Below are 23905 nucleotides of genomic sequence, written 5' to 3'. Positions count from 1 at the left end.
TTACAGGCTGCTGAATAGAGAGAAATAGAGCTTGGGGTTTGAGCAGTGAGAGTGAACTAGGGGAAGCCTGGTTTTGTAAATGTTGGCTCATTGAACACAGTAAACCCGGTGGTCCCATTGCAGCTTCGGGGATTACCTGTGAATTTTACCATTAAACAGCTAACTGAAATGCACCAGAAGCACTCGTAGTGGGGACCTGAAGCCAGTAGGTGGCTCTTTCAGAACCTGAGGTCAGACTGGTGGCCTGCTGAAGTGTGCTAACTGAACAATAAGGGACGAATAACTTACTAAGTAATAAAGGCCACTGAAGTTCTTTGTATTAAGTTGTTTCCTACAGTTACTTTACTGTAGGTAGGGGATATCTTTTGAAAAACATGAGATATAATCTAAAATTTTCCAGTGAACAACTAGCATAGAAAAATAAGAGAGACTGTCAGATGGTCTATACTTCCCTAGCTATGTGAGGACATGAGTAATACATAAATACAGTTTTACGTTAAGAAAACTCTGCTTAGTAAGCCAAACTTTTAATGGGCATTCTACTTGTTTCTAGGCATGGATGAGCAGAAGTCACTATAAAAAAAAAAAAAAATCCTAGACAAGAAGGGGAAAAAGTCTGAAAGACGTTTGCTTTCCTGCCTGGACTGGTAAAGAAATGGACGGAGAAGTACTGACTCTCACTGGTAAGTGGATTTTTGTTTTGTTTTGTTTTGTTTCTTTGAAATTCCTTCTAGACTTTACATTACTGCAACAATTTGAAGAACTGCAGGTATGTTCTTCCTGTTCTCCACTTATCAATGCCATCTTTACAATAATAAAAGTGAAAAGAGTGATTCACCTCGATGATGTAGAAAGCTTTAATACTCTCCTTTTCCTTTACTTTCCTGTGGAGCTAATAAGTATCAGAAAGGGGCAAGAGATGACAGCTTTTGCACACGTGCATTTATGTTTTCAGCATTGCCTGTGTGTTCAAAAGAAAAATCGCTGTGGGACTCTTTTTTCATGTGATGATCTTTTGTTGCATCAATTGAGAAAGGAAGTAATCACTTGGGAATAGCTACTTTATACAGGTTCAAAAGACTCCCGAAAGAGAAGAAAGTAATGCTTCTCTATATAATACAGCAAATGCCAGAAAAGGTGGGTCATTCTCACTGCAAGCCAGAGGATGCATAAGGCCAAATTTAACCCTTGTTTAAATCCAGAGAAGTGACTCAAGTTATCAGAGGAAACTAGACAATCATCGGAGGAAAAAAAATATATTAAGAGATGTCTTTTGAATATGTGTCCGTTTCATGTTAGTATTCACAAAGGTTGTCAAAGGCTATTGACTTGTCAAATGCTGCTTACTAGCCTTTGTCCTCAACCAAATGCTTATCAGGTCCATTTCCTTTCTGTTCTGTAGAAAGTAATTGTTTTCTTATAGGTTGGAGGATATTTCTAGTCCCAGCCTAGAGAATCTGGGCTGCTTGTGGAAAGGCTTAGTGCAGTATGGACCTGTAACTTGACAGAGGTCTCTAGACCTTACTCTTCTGGGAAGAATAGATAATCTTACAAACCTGATTTTACTGTATGTGTATTTTTTCTTCCCTAGCCTGCTAGCTTCTGGCTTTATCTAAGGTCTATATAAAGGCTGCCCTGAAATCAAAAGAAGAATTAAACAAGAAATAAATGGTCTGCATGCATAGGTCAGAAGGGAAATCCAGGGACTGGTAAGGGAGGACAGCACAGATATGTATTTATGGAGATGCTATGTCCCAAGTCTTATGCAAAAGTGTGAGGTCCTGTGGCTTTTGTTACAGCCCCAGGTCTTATGATAGGATTTTCAGAGCATGTAGGAGTTACTTAATTCATATTTGGTTGGAAGCAGTCTGATTTTTATCACTGATTTCAAAGTAAACAGAGGTTGCCTAACACAAAGTGTTTTTGAAAGCTTAATCACTTTTGTATAAACTTTTGGATGTGATTTTATGGTAGAATTCAGAAGTATAACAAGGTAGTACGTGAATACAATATTGAATAAAGCATAGTTTTAAACACAATGCATTTAAAACAGAACATACGCTTGTATATATCTGTGTTCAAAGATTTCTTCTGCTATGAAGTGTTTGAATAAAAATGATTCAAACCACAAGTAAAATTGTTCAGTAATTACTTCCAATATTTTCCCGTCTTGTATGTGATCTCAGAAAATGTTACAGTTCACGAAGTCTTACTCCAGAAGGTTCGCTACCTACTCTCTTTGTGTTAGCAGAAACAATGATGAGAACATATTTAGAGGTATTCAACAGTCTGCCTTCAGACCTGCTGTGTATCCACGTGGTTGTGTGGTTGTAGGTTCTGATAGCACCTTTCCACTTCGTTTCAACTTTGGCAACAAAATGGTCTCCTAAATGCTACCAGCCTTGTGCTGGTCAAAGGATTCTAGTGAAGGATTACTTGCGTTGCGTTTTTCTCCTACTTTTTCTTGAAGAAAAGTACTTTTCTAGTTGTTTTAATCAGTCTTCTAGCAGCTTTTTTGTTTTCCTGCAAAAGAGAGCACTGTATTTAGAATGCCTTTCATAAACAGAACAATTGATGTTTTATTAAAAAAAAAAAAAAAAAAAGTATTCAAAGTGTTCATAATGCCGGAACTTCTTGTTAAGTGTATTTTCCTAGGTGATAGGCATCACCTAGGCATTCAGCTGTAGTGTACAAGCTTATGAAGAATTTTGCCCCTACTCAAATATGTAGTTCTGAATCTTTTCTCAGGTAATTAGTTTTAAATTAGTGTATCACTTTAAATGTCTAGTTTATTATGTCTGCCTGCTATATTTTCTTTCATGTGCAGCATTAGTGTTCATAACTCTGAAACTGCTGGATAAGTATTAATTGTAGTGGATCAAATTCTTGTCTGTTAGAATTTTTAGAAGGCTATCCAAATTTATGCTTGATTATTTAAATAATACTTACACTTGTTACCATTTATTTGTTTATCTTTTTGAAGAGATAAATGTGTTCAGGGAAAAGTGTTGAGCAAGGAAAGTCTCCTCAAGCAGAAGGTTTTTAAGTATTGAACTTAAATATTAAATTCAAGATTCTGTTGTGTCTTTTTATTTGTTCTGTTCTGTTGTAAGATTTTGTCTGCTGGTTTTATCAATGTCTGAATGTAGAGATAAAAATGTATATTGTCTCCTTCCCTCATTGTGTACTAATTACCAGCTTGAAATAAATTTGGTAAGTTAGGTTGATAAAATCTTCAGCAATTATTTTGATTTTTACTATTACTGCTATACATTTTTTTCTCAGCTACAAAAATGTTAACATATTCCCCAGGGTTTCCAGAAAAAAATGTTAGCTCTGTACTTCTGTGTGTATATTCTGGTAAAGGGTATCCAACAGTAATTTTGACTGTTTGCAATTTTCAACCCAGCTGGTTGTGAAGCATCCACAGTGAGTGGAATGAAGCCAGCACCACAGTTTACAGCAAGAACATTCCAAACTCCTTGAGTTTCTTAATCACTGGCTTTTACTCTGAGGTATGCAATACTGTGTTCACTATGCAAGTGCACTATAAATTTGTCCCAAAAAGCAGTGTAATGAGTATTGGTTTTACTTAGTTGTTTTGGCAATTCAGTCTTTACATGCTGTCTTCGTTCTTCAAAACAGAGCATTTTTGTACTTTGTGCATGATTTTGGAAAGTTATGTTCCTGTTTTGGACAAACTTACTGTATTTGACATCTTATCACTTGTGACTTATCTGTCATTATCTGTATCTGACTGGTGTCAACTGTGCCCTAATGATCAGGCAGTAAAATGGCAGATTGCTAATCATTTCTTGTTTGTACCACATTTCCTCCTACCTCGGTGATTATAAGGTTTATTTTCCTAGCTCAGTTGCCATCATTTAAAGAACTAAATTATTTCTCAGTATCATAATGTTCTTTGGGCTAATCGCATGGGGTTTTCTTCTCCTTTTTACATGTGGAAAAATAAATGACAGTTAAGCAATCTACTTTAAGACCATAAACTGTATTGTTGCTTCTTACTAAATAAAATAATGGAAAGTTTCTGTTACATTATAGTATGTATGAAACTCATTCGGATTATTACTCTGCACACGCACATATAGGCCAGTTACTATACACTTAGAGACATTCATTTTATAGTAAGTTGCTCCATGATCATAGTCACTGGAGATTGCTCTGTGCTTCTCTGGGACTGAGGTTGTTTACAATGAGCAATGGGAAAGCGCTAATCCTCCCTCAGAGGTCTCCATCTGCAGAAGCAGATGACTGTTCATTTCAGAAATTTGTCCTGATACAGGGCAGAGAGCACGTCTGCTTAATCACCCAAATGGCCCATTTTTATAAATGGATGCTTTCTTTTATAACTATCATGCACATATACGAATACAGACACAAACTCCACTGTAGTTTCTGTGATTGATTTCATTATTTTAATGGGTGGTAATCCACATTATGGAATAACATGGATCTTTTAGGGTAAAGCTTTTACAAACCACTTTATTAGAATATGCTACTTACAAAAGTAAGTTGTAAGTGTACTGTTGTTTTCTCTTACGTTTGTGTGTGTTTATAGATAGATAGATAGACGCATTTGTGCCTGAACGGACAGACATCTAGCAATCTTTTTATTGTAAAACATATGTAAAGGAAGAATTCTATATAGCATGTATTCTATCCGACCCAAACAGAGAACAGAAAAGTGGAGTCCTTTGTTTGAAAGACTGCTGCCAGAAGTTCTGTCCTAGTACCCTACACACTTTCAATACTTAAGTGCCCAAAAGCAACCTTTTTTACTTGAAGGAACACTGGAATAATTTTATGCAGATATAATTAAGCTATGTAGTTTTCTTGCAGCCAGTACAGTGTTGTTTTTGTTTGTTTGTTTTTGTTTGTTTGTTTGTTTCCCCCCCAATGGGTAGTCATTGGAAAAACTTAATAAAAAGTATCAGTATGCATTTCTGAAAGAATTCTGGAAGATTTTCCTTATATTGGACAAATATTATAATACTGTGTAGTTTTCATATTTTAGGAATATTATAAAGAATTGCATCATTATTTCTACATTGACGAGGTAGCCTCAGTCAGTCATATGAGCCTCTTGCCCGTAACAATGAGAGACGCTATATGCAAAACAGTTCTATACACTGAAACTTTTCAACTTTTCGAGTACCTGCCCCGCCCCTTTTTTAAGGCGTGTGTGTGCAATAGAGTTAATTTTCATAGGCAGAGAAGAGGAATATGGAAGAGAAGTAAGATGAGACAAGCATTAATAAAGCCTCAGACATACAAAATGTGTGATAGTCAAGTACCTGTGCTGACATCCCAAATGAAGCTCTTAAATTATTAACATGGTTTCCCTTCTTTCCCAGTGGATGGTATGTCAAAGCTGACTTATTTTGACTAAAATGTTTCATTTCTGAAAAGCTGGCATTTTTCCAACAGCCACAAACCTTTTCCATTAGGAAAAATGGTTCAGTGAAGAGCTTAAGTGGACACCACAGTGTCCATCCTACAGCAAGGAATGAATAGCAACTATGTAGGGCTTCTGGAATCTAGCACACCTACCAGTACTCTGAGTGTATTATATGTGATACACAATAATGCAGAAATATCATAACTTGCTGAATATTTTATACCGCTCCTGGTATAAAATATTAATTTGGTTATTCATTTACCTTTAATGAGCTCAATTAGAATCACATTTGAAGCATTGTTTAAAACATCCATGTTTGTTTTGTTGTTTTTTTTTTTATTTTAGCCAGAAAGGCTTGTTAAAGATTCCATGTACCAACTTGTACGCCACATTTTTCTTTAGATCCCTGTCCTCTGTCCTCAGCCTGTCTACCAAGTTGCTGATCTTTTTATCTTCTACTTTTGCTTATATATGAGAAAAATCATAAGTATCAGGAAGGGCTGTGTAGAAGTTCAGTTGAGACTGTGGAAAATACCCAAGAACAGGTTGCCATTCTTATTCATCCCACTTAAGACTGGAGCAGATGCAAAAAATTTTCTATCTACTTGTAGTCACAGTGTGAGACCATCTGACATGGCCACTCCAAATGACATGGAGGCCTGGCTCCTTCATTGAATACAACCACAATTTAGACTCAGGTGGTATTACAGAGTAAAAGTACTCATTTTCCATCGAGCGTACTCAAAGGAATGTGGAAAGTACAGGATGAAATTGTCAGAACAAAATGAAGTAAAATGAGAGAAAACATAATGGGGAATGGAAGAGTAATCAAAAGACCAAGGGGATGCTAGGTAATTGGCATTCGAATGCAAAAGGGCATGAGAAAGAAACAGAAAAGAGTAATCAAGAAGATGAAGGAAGTGTATGTTAAGACGTAAGACATGAAGTACAAGTGTTTAAACATTACCTGTGTGTTCTGTCAGATATATCTGAAGGGGAATGTTTTATGCAGTCATATTTTTAAGTTTATGACTTAGTAATTACATAGCTTGACTGCTTCAGAAAAGTGAATTAAAATACAGTATTTAAACTACTATGAGCTGCTATCTCATCTGCCAGGTGTTAGACATTTTATAGTAGCGTGAGGACTCTATTTATATGTATTATATGGCTTTAAATATTGTACAGATGTGAATACAATCACATCATTTTAAATGTGCACATTCATCGAGGCATCTGTGTTTTTCACAAACATTATAATTGCATCAAAGAGGGAATTGTAAATGAATTCTTGGGTCTGCGATTTTAACATAAATGTGTGGTAAATATTGTTAGTTCTCTATTAAAGGGGACACGGGCTAAATACAATGAGTTGAGAAGAAGTGTAATTTCCAAGTGTTTTGTCTTAAATATCTAATCAGCATGGAAGATTCCATCTAAATCTCAGCAATATAAAATGAATGTCTTTCATTTTATTTTTCTAATATATTTTTTCAAAGAAAAGTGCAATCCATTCTATTAAAAAAGACAAAAATATATAAACCAAACGTCCCTCACCCCCTGCATTCCTAAACCTTGCTCCCAAGAAATAGCTTTCAAGGTCATATTTTAATAAGAAGACTGAGTTGAGTGCAATTCTAGCTTCAGTAGCTTTTCAGGATACATTTCTACAATGTAATTCAGTATTTATGAATTACTGAAAAATAATTAAAATGCAGATACTTGTATCGTTTAGGAGTGATTTACAATGCATTACTGTCACCTGCCAGCCTCTGGTAGATGGGGGTGGGTTAAAGTGTCTACTTGCTACCTCCTACCTGAAATAAGAACCTGACTTCGAGCACAGCTCCTTTTCAAACTGCCTTATACTGGTGCAAGTAGAGGCAGTCAATCATGCAGTTGAGCTGTTGTTTCACTCGCTAGGTGTATCCCTCCCAGATAAGAATGGTGTGTTTTTGTGTGATCCCTTTTCTTTGGTTTTCAGTGTAGCTTGTTTACTCCTGGTTTATAGTGAAATGGAGCAGGCAAAAGTATATGGTTAACTGGCTTCAGATGGTAAATTCCTCTGTGCTATAGCTTGGCCATTTCAAAAGAAGGTCAAATATGTTAATTGAAATCATCTTGTTTCAAGCCTAACCTACAAAGCTTTTATACTGAAATGGAATGTGTGTGTTCATATTACCAAGTACAGTGAAGAAGCAGATTGATGTGGTTTCCTTGCATTTTTCAACAGTTAGTTATGATCCTTCCGGTTAGACTCTGTGAGTGTAACTGTGCAAGTGTAATTGCTATTAATTGCTGTATGTATTAAACATGAACACAACATGCTGAGCTTGTACTCTAGAGCTTGAATTCCTGGTGCCACAGATAGACCCCTTGTTGTCTTGGGCTGCACTGTTCAGAGAATGTTTGCTGCAAAGCTTATCTTTGGCCTATATGCCTTTCTTTGTTCTGAGGAGAGAGCGTTTGGCTAAGGTGTATGGGAAATGTAGATTTATTTGATTTAAAAAATCCTGTTTACTAGGAATGTTTTACCATGACGTAGTCATATGTAGTGACAAATACAATTCCACTGGCAAAGCCATCTTCGTTGAGGTAAGGTCTTTCAAGTGTAGTTTATGTAACAAGCAATGTTTATCAAAAATACATAGTTCTAAGAGTTTAAAAACAATAAATGATATACTTCATGTTTTTCATAGTTTGCACTGAATGCAGTCAGAATATTTATTTTAAAAGCCTGATTTCAAAATAGAAAATTGCTATAATCTGATAGGTAAATAAACAAATACAAGTAGCGGAATATGAGAGTATTTTTATGACCTGCATTGCTGTAGCTCCAAGGATAGAGCTATGGATCGTATTTTTGTTGAATCTGTACCTAAAGCCTATACTGCTACCAGATCAAGATTATTACATTCATACATCTATTTGGTTATTTTGAGCAGATAATATAATTTGGAAGAACCTACTGTATTTTTATTAGAAGTTAATTTTTTTTTAACAAATTCAGCACATCCTGCTGAGGATAGAGTTATTATTAATACTGTAAAATCATTTAGAATGCATTTGCATGGCTTAATTGACCTTGAATAATGCAAACTCTTCCACTCCGACTGACATGAGATGGAAGGAATAGGCAGCGAGACTTGCATAATTTTTCTATTAAATTCCAACTGCCAAAATGAAAGAAAAAACAGACTTTGAATTTCTCTCTAAATCACTTTCCTGTTTCCCTAATGACACAAAGATACAAAAAGAATCTCAAAAGAAGAAACAATTATGCCTAATTTCAAGACATTTAATAATGACTTACATTTTCTGTGGCTTGTGGAGTTCTCCTTTACACAGATTACAGTCTCAGTAATGGTAGTTACGTTATTATAAGTTCTTAGTAAATTTTAAACTATTTTTCCTGTTAGAGGTTCCTACTCACTGTGTTATTTCTCAGTGTGCCTTACAGCAATGCTGAGGTTTTTTTGTTTGTTTTTGAGAGTCCTAAGGAGCCTTATGTGTTGATTTACATATGCATCCATTCCCGGTGTGTAAGCCAGTTGTTTCCACAACTTTGTATGAGATGCTTATATTTCCCTCTAACTTCTGATGTTGGGATTGGGAGCTCTGGTCTTCAGATAGATTTCTTCTTCAGTATGTTCACCACCTTCATTTCTTCATGCTGTTGGTTTTTACTTGGTGGCTTTATGCAGTTTTCTTAGCTATGTTAAGGAGACATTACAACTCTGTCCACTATTTCCCTTTCATGCTGGTATAAAAGAGCTTCTGGTTGGTAACTTCCCAGCTATCTCTCCTTGAACATCCCCTAGTTTTTACTTTTTTTTTTTTAAGACATATTTCTCTAGGCAATATCTGATAAATGGGCTCTATAATTGTATCTCAGGAAAGAAAATACACAACTTTACTTTGATTTTCATAGTTTTGTTGGGTTTGGTGAATTCTGTGAATTGTTTTTTCTAATTCTTAAGGTAGGATCTCCTTGGAGCTCCATTGGTTACTGGAATTCCAACTGCATAGGTATACTTGAACAACAATAATCCAAATATAAAAGTTACTAGAATGCACTTTAATCTTCCTGTCACACAGCCAGTATATAGTGTGGAGGTGAATTGGGCTTTCTTCTTTCTCCTGTATTACATACCTTATTCTTCAGTTCCTCATAATGTTTCCTGCTTGATGAAGTCTGATATGTGTTTCTAGACTTCTTGTATTAATAATCATGCATTTTTTTTTCATTACTGTCTTCTGTCTTGTACCTGAATAGTATCGTTTTTTGTATTTCCCTTGGCAGAAAACCAGCTCCATTTTAAAGCATTAAAAGCTATCGGAGAGTCCACAGAAGAGGTATGGCTCCATTGCATGAGAAGTGTAGGAAAAGACTTAAAATCTGATTGAAACTGTCATCAGAAGTATAAAGCTTCTACAGATAATGGATTTTATTATTATTATTATTTTTAAGGAGCTTCCTTTTCTCCTTTGCCAGCCTTATTAGAAAGTTGGAACAGTACTGGGGCTTCAGAGTGTACTGAGTGGTTCATTTCATGGTCCTTGTACCACAGTTCTCCATACTGGAAGCTGCTTGGGACTGTGGAACAGTGGAAATCTAGTGGCCTTCCCATTTATGGAAGAAAAACACAGAATCCTCGCCCATGTATTCATCTAGGACTAGTACATATATTTATTTTTTCTTCTGTTCTATCATCTTTCTAATTGTTGTGAGTCTTCCATCATCCTTTTGCTGACATTTCAGTAAATGATAAAGAACAAAGATTAAAGAGCAGCCAATGCAAGTGTGACTTTAATTATACTGTTGAGCCAGGATATTCATTCTGAATATTACTGAACTTGCATTGTCACGCATTTCATTGATTTAACTGTATTTAAATGTAAATTTTGATTCTACATAGTCTATATCCTTTTTAATCTATATAATTGTGTCTTAAAATATATTTTTGGATAACTGAGTAAGAATATATTTTTTACTCTAGATTATTTGGACCAAGGAAAAGTATACTTTGAACTGTCTATATGCTTTTTCCTTCCACTAATAACATATAACTTGGTGGCAGCACTTCTGGATTTTTAAGGAAATACCATGAGTCTGTGTAAAGTACATGTGTGAAATATAAGTAAGTGTTTTTTCCCAATTGAAAAATGCATTATTTTTTTTTTTAAGAACACTAGGTTTAAATGTTCAATTCAAACATATGGTAACTTACTTATTGTATAAAAGGAAAGCATTTTAAATACATTCAGATAAAAGGTATGTACCAATGTATCAGAAAAAGTGACCAGTTCCATATATGCAAAGCAATATGTTTTTCTCATTTTAAAACATCAATTTTTGTTTGAAAATTGATCCAACCTAAAAGAACCATTTGAACTCCCAATTAAATAAACCAACTTCTTTCAAATAGAATGACATTTGGCATTTATGTAATATTATTTGGATTTATTTTTTAAGAAAAACAAACAAACACAACATTGCAGTTTTACCCAGACTATTTTATCTTGTTTACCATATTGTTTCATTCTGTATACTACGGTATTCTATGCCACAGTATAAATGAGTTGCCTGATTTGATGACTGAATCAAGAGTCCATTCTAGTCATATTTAATGAAAAAAATCTGTAAATTTTGTATTGTATATCTGTATATTTTGTATCCCTGGATAAGGAATCAGGGTCAGTAAGGGAAGCTGCTTGCTTCAGTTCTTTTAAAAACAAATAGAATGCAGTAACCTTACTGCTACTTGTGCATTTGATGAAAGAATCAAAAATACTGAACACGTGTTCAGTGTAGCTTCAATAGCTTAAGTACTGAGTGATGGGTCTTGGTCAGTGTATTTGCTTTGTGCCCTTGCTTTCCCCTGTTCAAGCTGATAACAGCTGGTATCAGAGCTTCAGCAGCCCTGAAAACTATCACTCCATTTATGGCCACTCTAGCAAAATGAATCTCTTCAGACATGAGTTTAAGGTTCATCTATTTCAAGTACACTGCCTCTTGGGTTAGTGCAGCTTCTGCATCTTGTACAACTGAGTAAAAAGTATCATACTTGGAACTCAACGAAGTGTTCATTCAGCTGAAACATCTATTTGTACTTTACACTGATAGTTACTTGTAAATTATTTGATAAATATTGAGAATGTCTTTACTAAATACCTTATCCTTTTTAATTTTGTACAGGGAACACCCGTACCATCAAACTAATCGAATATGGTCCATTTTATGGGTTGATTGAAACCTTTCAGACTAGGTTAATAGTTTGGCATCAGGTTGTCTGTCATACGTGGGTTGGCTGGGGGGATGGCTATTAGCCACCTTTGCTTCTGTGAAAGTTCGTAGTAGAGTGAATCATAGAATCATAAAATATCCCGAGTTGGAAGGGACCCTCAAGGATCATCGAGTCCAACTTCTAGCACCACACAGGTCTACCCAAAAATTCAGACCATGTTACTAAGAGCACAGTCCAAATGCTTCTTAAACTCCAACAGGCTTGGTGCTGTGACTATGTCCTTGGGGAGCCTGTTCCAGTGCGCGACAACCGTCTCAGTGAAGAACCTCTTCCTGATATCCAGTCTGAACCTCCCCTGTCACAGCTTGACACCATTCCCGCGAGTCCTATCACTAAAAAGAATAGATCGGCGCCTGCCCCTCCACTCCCCCTCGTGAGGAAGCTGTGGGCCACTATGAGGTCTCCCCTCAGCCTCCTCTTTCCCAGGCTGAACAGGCCAAGTGACCTCAGCTGCTCCTCACACGTCTTCCCCTCCAGGCCCTTCACCATCTTAGTAGCCCTAGTGAAAAGTAACCTGTCAGGAAATCTGCATACTTTGCAATACACTTTTGGCAGACAAAACAATTAATAACCCCTTTTTTTAAGATGGGAGTAATCAAAGTGATTAAAACTAGTGTATCATAAAAAGTAAGCAAAATTGATCAAATAATTGTCGTATTAACAGTTGCTACTTATAATATAAACTCAACTGATGAACCATGGTAACAAATGATAATGTACAGTTAAGAAATGAGTGTCAATGAACTGCAATAGTATAGGTATCAATTCAGTTTAAGAAACAAAGGAGTGAGAATCTAAGCAGGGTTTAGTCATCCATACATCAAGAGCAACTTGGACCTTATGATAGACTTGTATCTCCTTGCTTAATGGTCATGATATCACAGGACTCTGCCTAACTTTTTGAATGTCAGTATGGCATCAAGTTTTTAAGCGATTCAGCTTTCTAAAAGCGAAAGCAGACATTTGCCTAACCTAAGCTTTCAAGTATACCATGTTGTATGCCTAGTCCAATACTGTCTGAATCACTAGCCTTGCCCAGTAGGCTATAGTACTAGGGTCAGTGGTATGAGGAAAGTCTTCTCTAGGATTTTGATAACCTTGCTGAATTTGAATTTCCTTTTACTTTTTACAGGTGACATCCCACTGACCTATAGATACTGTAGCTCATCATCCTAGGACGTTTTTACAGCAAATGGAGAAAAATAAGCATTTCTGAGATAAGGTTCATCTCATCCTGAGGTACATGTCTGAATGTACACATATATCAGGTCACATACATCACAGAAAGTGCCTGTTTATCCTCAACAATTTTAAACAGAACTCAGGGTGATTAGCTCGAAAATGGATGTCTCTAGTGTAACAGTCAGGTGAGATAAATCTTAATATCCATGGAGAGCTATGCTCTCCCTTAATGACTTTAAATAAACAGACTATTTTGGCAAATATATAATCATTTTCAAAATATTTATTACCCTACTAAGAGCTTTGACTAAGGAGGGTTGTATTTTTTTTTTCTGCTTTGAATGCTTAGTTTCCAGTTTTACAATAATGATTGCACAGGGATGATATCTCTAAGTATCACATTGTTTTACAAAAAGTTCAAGTCTTGCAGTAAACCCATTTTTTAAAATATACTCCCTCTCTTGTTAAAGTCATCTCTTAATAATAATCTTGTCCCATCTGCAATAATTCTATGAAAATACCTAAAATCATAATTTTCTTCTGCTGTGCTGGAGCTGTTCTTTCATATGTATGAAATGACGAATAAAATTCTCCCTCAAATCTAGATTTTTTTTGGCAGCTTACTATTAGAAATCGAAGTTCTTGCTAACAAGCAATGAAAAGAATAAAAATAAGTTAGAGTTTTTCCCGCTGAGAAATATCTCCAGTGTCAGTGATGAAAGGATTGTTCTCAGGGAACTGCAGAACAATTGTCTTGCAGCATTTGTTTAAATTAAGCCTATTTCATTGGCCTTTTGCACCTCAGAAGGGCTTCTGAGATTACAGTGGGTTGAATTTCTGTCATACTGTGATAAATTCATGTGGTCTCATTTTCACAAGCACTGAACAGACACTGCTCATAATGAAATCCATGAGAGCTGTGTATATGAGTACTTCTGAAATCCAGGCCAATGGTTTGTAGTGCTATCTTAATATGCCTAGACAAATTTGTGGGATTTGAAATTTTCTCTTAACAGTCTGTACGCTAAACCACTTCAGGCTAATGAGAATGCTTGAGGATGTTGTGACATGCTTCTCTAAGCAGTGTTGTACACATGCTTGTGCCCCACCCCTCCACCAAGGCATGAGGAGCAGAAGACCATCTGAGTAGTCACACTGAAGTATGCATGTTCATGTTGTGATGCTAGATATGGACCGCATATCTCATGGACACATTGTTACTATATAAATAGTCCTCCTACTGCTGTTTTCATATGGAAAGGTATATCAATGATGGGGAAAAATTATAAGTGTTTTTATAGTAAAGTCTTTATAGCCAGTAATTTCAAGCTAGTTATAAAATAGCTGCAGCTGAAATCAGTAGTCATCATGGTCACTTCAATTTTGTATTGTCTTGAAATGTTCTCAGAAGATCCAATACCCATTAGCCTTTTTTTCAGTATTACAATTTGTTAATGACAGTTTACGCCAGATTTTTGCTCCAGTATGAATGTATGGTTATGCGATTTTAGTGTTGGATTGCTGAGGGCTGTGCACATTCAGTTAACACCATTGTAAACATTCAGAATTACATGCACTCTAGTTCCTTCTTCCCCTATGCTTTCGCCAGCTTCCCAGGACTGTATGAGAAATAGGAATTAAAAAAAAAAAAAAAAAAAAAAAAGATACTTCATCATTTTTCTCTTGTTTACGTACCATACTTACAAAGTAATTTCAATTTATCCATAAATTATAGACTGACATAGATTGTCTGATGAAATCTTTGCAGACAATATGACAGTAATGTATATACCACTTCATGTGTTTTGAGATAAAGCAATACATCTAGGAGGAAAATGTTTGTTTCCACTGAGAAGGGTATGCCAGGATGCGGTATAAAGTTTTTCTAAAATAGAGACTTCTCTGTTGTACTTACAAGAAGGAAAGCATTATTTTGCCTTTGTTTGCTCTATTAATCTTACATACTGTATTTAGTCTGTCAAAACCTCCTTGTAGAGGTATCTCCATGACTGGTTAAACGTGATACATGAACCATAAAAATGAGACTCGTGTGTATAGAGTTATTTTGTGGTAATGTTGATTCTTTTGTAGGTTCAGCTAATACAGCTTCACAGGTCAGCTGTGGGTTATAATTGAGTTAGGTAATGTCCTTGTGGCTTTGAAACAGCAGATCATCAAGGAAAATGTTAACTGCTACACAATGCACTAAGATCAGTCATAAGTAACTATAGTTTCAAACTACTTTGTGGAGTGTTTCATCTATAGAGGTGATATTGTTAGTTTAAATGTAGCTGTGTAGGTTTATCTAAATATATATATTTATAGAAATAAGTTTTGTGGATGAATAGATGTCGTTACACATGCAGTTGCCTCAGTTGGTGCAAGTTTAATCAACATACAGTCAAGCTTTAGTTATTCAGAATGAAGATGGAAGAATCTATTGCAGGTACAGAAAATGTATATTTTGGTTAGCCGAGGGTTATATTAAATTTGGGCTATGCATGGAAAATACAACGTTTTAATGAATGCAACATGATGTCAGGGAAGGGCTTCCCCCATTCCAAAGGAAAAGAAAAAACATCCTGTTTCTCATTTGTGATGCACTTTTAAAGACTGAACAGGAGGCTTCCGGCAGAAATAAGATACGGATCTTATTGGACGCGTCCTCAGATCTAGCAAGTGTCTGTTCGTGTGATGAATCTTACAGATTTTTGTGGATTAGTTTCACTAGTTCTTAGAGAACTGCAACAGTGCCTTCGAATTTCCGTTGCCATGGTGTGGTGAACGTGTAATGCAAGTTATTAGCAATAAGAGCTTCACCATGAAAAGCAAAGTTTCAGTGCTAGTGTGGCAGGGTGGGACTTCATTATGCTGGGAAGAAAGGGGATTTTGATCCTTACCGTGATGTACAGCATGGCTGCTTCTGAAATAGTACCTGCCCTGTAGGCAGTGAGCACACCAAGTGTTACTCCCTGCGTGCTTCCAAAGCAGGACTATTGCTGAGGTCTCTGTGTGGCTTCTCAGATGAAGATGCTGTGCAGGCTGAGCAGGTGTCAGAGGGTGGGTGTGCTGGTGGGTCTGCCCAAGGGGCTGTGAAGCCCCCAAGCAGGGCAGCACCCGCCCCTCCATCTGAGCTCACTATGCTCTGCTGGGATGGCTAATCTTTGTAATGTTGGGGTCTTCTGCTTCAGGCAAAGCTGTGCAAACCCAGCTGCGATGGAAACAGACGTTAAATCATTACAACAAAGAAAAGAGTGACTGTAGCTCCTACCTCAAGGCATAGTGTGGTCTGGAATTTGTCAGTTGGAGTCAGAGCTGCATCACGCCAGGTAGCAAATCTTGCTAGGCTTTGGATGCTCATCACATAAAAACATCTGACATGAAGTCAGAGACCTGTCCTGGAGGCAGAATTGTCTGGCTGTAGAGATGAAAGTTGCTACTGCACTTCATGTTGGGCCATCCTGCCCTGAGGGCAGAGACACTGCGTTGTTTCGGACATCACAGTGATCCCGAGACATGCCTACTGTGCCCAAAAGTCTTGCAATGGGAGCTGCTTCTACAGTAGCGGTTTTCCAGTAGTACACTAGGAAATATCCAGCAAAGGAATATTTTCATGATTCTTTTGAACTGCGTGGATGTATGCATACATACCCCTACATGCTTCCAATTTTCAAAAATTCTGAAGAGAAAAATGAGGATACATTTTTTTTTTCCTCCCTACCTCCAAAATGTTTGTTGTCTGTGTATTTATCAGGGTATTATGCTTGCTTGTAGGCTCAGCCTGTCTTATGTAGTGTGGGCTTTGTTCTGGTATATATGTGACTTTACTAAAAAAAAATGATAAGTTTGAATGAGGAATATTTATTTCTCTGTGTATTCCTCACACTGTTTCTCCTTTAGTTTTGTGACCTGTGAGGTCATGCTGTATGTTGGAGATATCTGTATGCAGACTTCTGGGGCTGAGGAGAATTAGTTTGTCTTTATTACGTGGTCTGTGTTTCACAAGAAAATGCTTGTTAAGGCACGACTGCTGCTTTTATTGTAGAGGAGAGAATAAGCTTTCCTCGCCTCTCAATGTGTCTGTACCATAAGGGTGCAAAAATCCTTGTGTTTGTTTGCTTGTGTTTGCACAACACTTTGGGGGGCAGAAGTGCTCAGATTATCTTATTAATTAATTACTTTCAGGGACTGAAGAAAAGTTTAGCCAATAAGAAATTAATGTCTAGACATGAATTATTATATATATATATATATATATGTTTTTTGTTCCAATATTGTAAATGAATTCCTTCAACTGGAGAGGGAGATTTAAAAAAAAAAAAAAAAAAGGGAAAAAGGGACCTGGTTATTGTATTGTTTTGAGTGTTCCACTTACATTATTTCAATGAAGTTCTAATGAAATTGCAAAGAAATAACATTAATCTGGACCAGAATGTTTGATCTGAATGTTTATTTTTATCTCAAAATCCATGCCTAATACTTCTGATTCATGGTGAATATGATGATATTTTATATCATCTCCTTGAAGTCTAAGAATTGGAATGATTATCTAGGTCTGTTAACAAAAGAAAGCAGTTAAAACTAGGGTGAATTATTGAGGCTTTATTCAGTATTCCATAGACACATACTGTAGAATTGATCTCAGCAATTGAGGGAAGGAGAAGAGAACACAGTGTTTTGAGGATGCAAATATTTTCCAGTATTTTTCATTAGCTACTAACAAAGAAGCAAATCTGTGTTGTAGCTAAGGGAATTATTAATATTTGAAAATTTTAATTATCTTTGAACACTTTTCTAAGGATTGTCTTTGAAGTATGACTAAGAAAGCTGTCATTTAAGTGGTGGTTCATTTATTGCCAGCCAAACAATTTAATTGAGATAACCGGCCAGCCAAGACAGTAAAGATAGATGTATGCAAAATATAATGTTATTTGGGAATGCAGGTAATGTTAGTGACAATGTAAGGAATAAGTGGAAGGCATCTCTAGTTCATACATTTAATCATAAACCATTGTACCAGGTGTATTGTGTGCCTTGTCCTATGCAAAGTTTATCCTATACAAAGTAAAATGGCTTTCTATACTGTTCTAAAGCACTTGGTCGTGATTGCCATAGGACCAAGCCAAAATTTAGCTGAAGTACTCAATAATGTCATGTAGAGGATCTCACTTTAGTATGAAACAATGGTGATTTTTTTTTCCTTTTTGTAATGGTTTAAACTCTAGTGCTATTTGAGAGGCACGTAGGAAAACATGAGATGCGCATTTAAGTAGGGACTGTCCTACTGGAGACAACAGAGTTCTGGCATAAGACTTAGTTCTTACATTTTTCACAGGCCCTAGGTAACCTAGTAAAACCACCGTAAATCTTTAGATTTTATTAATGGTTTTAGCAAAAGTTAAAATAGCATTCCAAAAAGAGGAAAAGATCAACCCACAAATTGTCTGCTTTGTGTAAGAGCAAGCATGTTTTTTCCTGCTCTCTACTTCCACCTGCTGAAAATGTTCCAGTCTCTAACCTAATTGGCTCTTTACTCCTCTTCAGGCCAGCTGTAGGAAATGAAATGGGGATGATAGCGTGAATCAAGTTCAGGAGGTTTTAAATCTGATCAGAATCTCTGTTTGGCTGCATCTCATGTCAATGCCTACAGTAGTAAGTTTCTAAAAAAACAGGAAATTGCACTCTTGAAAATTAAGTATCCAAGTGATGCATCTCTATTAAAAAAAATACATATTTTTTTTCTTTTTTAACTATGTTGCCGCTATGCAACTGTGGGTATGTTATAGTATTCTGTCTGTGCATGTTGAAATGACAAGTGGCTGTTTCCTTGTCGGTAAGGGAGTGTGAGACTTGGTTAGTGTGTTGGAAAATATTTTTTTCTTGCTGTTGGATTCAACACATTTCTCCTCAATTGTAAAACTCATTTGGGTTTTTCTCATTTGCATTTGGTTTTAACTGAAACTTGAAATTCTTGTGTAAACTCAGGTTTCAAGTATCATAATCTATTGAGAAAGAAAAAAGTCAAATATTGTGAGACTTGTGATAAAAGTTGCAGTATTTGTGACTATAAGGTAAATTTCTAGAAGAATATTTCTGGAGAAATGTTTACTATGTTAATAAACATTCTAAATAGAGTTCATAATATGGGTTATTAATTTGAATGAAAAAGGTTTTTCTGTAAGTGATTTTGAGATGAAAGTGAGTATTAGCACCCGAAGTATTTTTCAGTATTTAACTGAAGTTGTTGTTGTTGAAGCTGTTATTTATATTTGTTCTATTGTAGGACTAAAAGGTGGATGAGACATGTTAAGTCTTCTGTATATTTACGTAGACTGCACTAAATCACAAATATTATCAGGTGTTTTTTAGCATACACTTCTAAAGCGGAGTGTCAGATATGAACAAATTTACAGTTTGATTTATCTCTTAGAAGTTGCTTTTTTCATTAGCCTTTTCTAGTAAAGAATTGATCCATTGTTTGATATAAGGTATCAGGTTAGTGTTACATGTTGTCAAGATATCCTTTTTACTGCTGTATTTTTCTATGATTATGCTTATCCAGTAGTACTGGCTTTTGCTTAGATTTGTAGGAGAGATCATGATGTGAAATATTTAAGGAAAATGCCTTAGAGCTCAATGAATGAGGATCCTGGACTTCTGTTTTGTGTATTCGTAAAACAGGAAAAATTATGGAGAAATGATGCAATAGAGCTATGGCAATTTATGACCAATAATACCGTATGAATCAAACCATTGAGGAACATAACCTAAAGTGATATTTACATATTCAGTTGGTTGATCCAAAGCCAGGGAGTGGTGTAGAGTGACAGAGCCTTTGTAATCTACTCAAGGTAATAATTGTGTTTCCTAGTAATATTTTGGGTAGCCAAAAAACATCCAACTATGATGTTTTCTTGGCTTCATTGTTTGTTTGTGATATTATTAGCATGACAAGGGAGAAATAAAAGGCTGCTATGCTTACCTTGTGTTTGCTGTGGGTTCCTGTGCTGGTGAATCCTCTGGTGTTGAGCTGTACTGGAGTTGAAGTTGATTTTTAGGATTGAAGCTGCTCTTTTTATTTATGGCTGTATAGAATACTGTTCCATGGCACATGAGTCCTTTTCCTATGAAATGCTTACAGTACATTTTTTTTTTTAAATCAGAGTCTTTATGCATTCAGAATGCTGCATTAAGTTCCATAAGTGATTTGCAGCTAAATGGTTATGACGGTGATTAGTAAATCATGAATCTCTACCCATTTCTGTATGTTTTAAGACAGTGAAAATATGATCTGCAACTTTGTGGTTTACATTCCTACTGCTAACAGCAACATTAGTAAGGGTTAGGGCTTGGTTTTTGTTGGTTGGTTGGTTTTTAAACTGGAGTTACAAAGCTTCCAATATGAATAATGCTAAAATCCATTCAAACACTGAATAATTGTAAGGCAAAGTAGAAGTCAAGACTCTACTACTTCATCTGCCATTCGTAATGCTCAGTTGATCCTTAAGAAGAAAGATGAAGTACATGGAGTGCAACATATGTGTTGTCTCCTAACCCTTAATATATATTCTACAAAGCATTAGTGACATACTCCTGTATGATCTTGATAGTGCTTTAGAGATCACAAATATTAGAAACAAACTTATCTAGCATCCTGTCACTGTATCCTTCCTCAATTATCTCTCAGCGTGGGATTTTTCTTTTAGCATATTCTCCATTTCATTGCCAATTTTAACTAGCTTAAAAAAAAAGTCTTTTTTTTCCAAATCACATTTCTGATTGAAAATCACTGTAAAATTGCTTGTTAATTCATCTAAATTTACATTCTCCTAAATTCATCTTATTCTGCAGAATCTTACACGGCTTGTACCAACCCTAATGTTATAATCTTTCAGTCTCTTAGCTTTGTTTAACTGTCCATAGCTATGTCCAAAACTTTAACTGATTTTTATAGTCTTTTCCATCATGCGTTTATTATTTATAGTTTTTATTACACAAGTAGTTCTTCTCATGTTTAGGAATTGTCAAGGTTTTTCTGCAGTTTATGTAATCCAGATAGAATTTAAATGAAGTTTCAATCAGTTACCATTATTCATTGCCAATTTATTGCTTTCTCTGCATCTCTAAGATGAAATAGTAAACTGTAACTTCTAACCTCTGTTCTTTGCCCATAAATAAAGCCTTTTTGTATCTCAATGTTTGAAGACATTCTTTGTCTTCAAACATTGTCTTGACAGAGAACAAAAAAGACAACCTGTTTGTTTTTCTTCATGAAAAACATGTAACAAATAATTAAAACCGAGGCAGATAAATGCCTTTCTATAAGTTTGATTACCGAAGTTGTATTCTACATATTTGTAGCTGCGTAAGAAACCCCTGTAGAAATACTTGTTAACCAAAAGACTACTTTCTATGGTGCAGTTTAATTTTTGTTGTATTCAGGTCAAATGAGGCAAAGACTTGATACTGCAGTACTTTCTAGTGATTAAGCAACTGAGATACAAGCAATAAGGTGCTAAAACTGGCAGAAACTATTGTTTGGTTTAGTCCTTTTCAGGTAAGAAAGCTGAGAAAGATCTTAGCTTCTTGGTCCCAATTCTTAGTTACATTTGACTCGTCCATATTGCTCATTTTCTTTACTTCTCTAAATTTCAGTCACGTATTTGGAACATATTCCTTTTCAAATGAATAACTTACAAGCATGTTTTAAAAGTATGCTTTTTGTTTTAATGAAAAATGATAAGCCATGTATCTGCACTCTTATCTGCTACATTAGATTGAAAATGAAGAGCAGTGAGAAGGTGTTCTGTGAGACAGAACTGAATGATACCATAGAAAATCCTGCATATAGTATTTCAAATTTGATTTCTAGCTTGGAGGGGTTATTATTGTTATTACTTTGAGGGGAAGAAAAGCAATTTATTTTTCATGCCCTAAATCTTTCCTCTTCATCCTCTTATTATCATTGTTGGCAACCACAGGAAAGAGTCTTTCCATCACCTGGTGATCAGATTGTACTGCTTTTAAACAAATTATCCTAACAGGGTTCACAAAGATTTTGGCACTTGTAGTGCATTGAGCTAACACAAACTTGTTGTTGCTGTACTTACCCACACAGAGGCGAGAACAAAGATACTAGTTTGAATTAGTTGTCTTTAAAATGCCATCTCATGTAACTACAGTGTGAATAGCTGAAGCATCGTAATACATAATCACTAATGCCTGTGGAAAAAATAGGAAAACTGGTATTTGGAAATAATTTTGCTAATGCTTTCTGTGCTGTTTTTAGTATTATTTCTTTTATTATTTATTATTGTAATTTGAGGAAATATCTAAGGAAATATAGCAATGACTTACCCATCATTTTTAAAAATATTTTGATTGAAACAATTTGTAGCCTGTTGTCAAGTCCTCCTTCTGCAATTAGCTCTGGTAAAGGTTTGGTTATTTATCAAAGATCTGATCCACCATATTAAACAAAGACAGATAACAGGAGCCAATAAACATGAAAGAAATTAAAGATCTTTCAGTGAGTGTATGTTTGTTTTGTGAAAATGTCCCTGGTGATTTTAAGTAACTGAATGAAGGGGAGATGAACGTAAAGCTGCTTCATATGTGAGGAACCTGGCACAATAAATAAAGTCCATTCAACAGAATGACCTGTTTGTTATCAGAAAGTTTGTTTAATGTTTAGTTTGCTAATAGTAAACTGAGTAGTGGCAAGTTAAGCCTTGAATACAGTGTCCCATTTGCCTCGTAGAAACACAATCACATGCATGGTTGTTCTTGCAAGTAACTTAACCTGGTGAATCCAAAGAAATAGATTGCATGGCATTTCTGCTCATACTAATGAAGTTCGGAAAATGTTTTCTACCAGTCTGAAGAGGAAAAGTATACTGTACCTTCCAGATTTTTGGTAACCTAACTTTATTAAGTTTTTCCGATACTAGCATACTTACATGTTGCTTCTATCAGTCTGTGTAATCTTTGAACTCTTTCCTATAGTCTACTGTGGCCACCAAGAATTTCTGTACATGCCATTGCTTTCTGTATGTGCCATAACTTTGACCAGAAAATAGGAGACAGATAATATAGGATAATTTAATGAAATATGTGAGATGCAGGAGATTGTTACATAAATGATGAACTGGATCATCTGAGTTTATCTTCAGGCCTTAAACTCTCTGACTGTATGAGAAATGATAATATCCACTAACATGCAAATAAAAACTCATGAAATATCTAGTTTCTCAAACTTCATTTGCCATTTCAGTGGATAACTATATAAATGAGAGGTATGGCAATACTAAATTCTGTTTTGAAGGGTCAGACTTATATAATATGGTAGGCTCCATAAAGTATTTTAGATCTGATACAGTTCTCATAGTCAGTACGTGTTAAATGATACCAGAGAAAAATTAATTTACAGAATCTTCACTGGAATAAGTACTGAATCCCAAACAGCAAGAAAAAAAGTTAACTCCATGGCTTAACAAAGGGCATCTTGCAGTTAGAATGTAAAGTGATGGAGAAAATAGCGGGGTGCACCAAAACCAAGTGTTTTTACTCCATTCAGAGGGAGACCATTTTAAAAATAGCCTTCTGTTTTTGTGATCGTCAAATGCTTAACCTGGCAGGATGAGTTTTTGCATGTCTGCTGATTTTAGCATGTTCATTCTGATTTGCATGTACACATTTAACACAGAAGCTAGAAGGTCATAATGATTTAGTTAAAAGTAAACCATAAGCTTTTAAATTAAAAGTAATTAGAGGAAGTAGCATTCCAGAAAAGGAAAGCAAGTTTCAAAGTTGAGTTGGAGAGAACCAGATCATTTATATCTGTTTAATATTGAAACACAATTCTAAGATATCTAACTAATGCTCATGTTCAGGTAGGCGAGATCATGAAAGATGAAAAGGCAACATGAGTATGAGGGACTGAAGATAACATAAGCTGAATTGGATCATAAGCTTATGGATCTGAGCTCATAAACTC

At 35.6% G+C, this 23905-nt stretch overlaps 1 protein-coding gene across 13 annotated transcripts in view; it reads left to right on the top strand.

The window, feature by feature from the left end:
* The window catches only part of LOC310898179 (uncharacterized protein), a 467382-nt gene that overhangs the window by 323274 nt on the left and 120203 nt on the right, over window positions 1-23905 (top strand). For all 13 annotated transcript variants that reach the window (XR_014583048.1, XR_014583049.1, XR_014583050.1 and 10 more), the window contains 5 exons: window positions 554-683; window positions 3410-3515; window positions 9723-9775; window positions 10420-10560; window positions 12860-12966. The gene's annotated coding sequence lies outside the window, so the exon portion shown is untranslated. The remainder of the gene's footprint in view (window positions 1-553; window positions 684-3409; window positions 3516-9722; window positions 9776-10419; window positions 10561-12859; window positions 12967-23905) is intronic.

The sequence above is a fragment of the Anser anser genome, assembly GCF_964211835.1.
Source record: "Anser anser genome assembly, chromosome: 4".
Taxonomy (NCBI): Eukaryota; Metazoa; Chordata; class Aves; order Anseriformes; family Anatidae; genus Anser; species Anser anser.
This window is presented reverse-complemented; position numbering and strand designations above follow the sequence as displayed.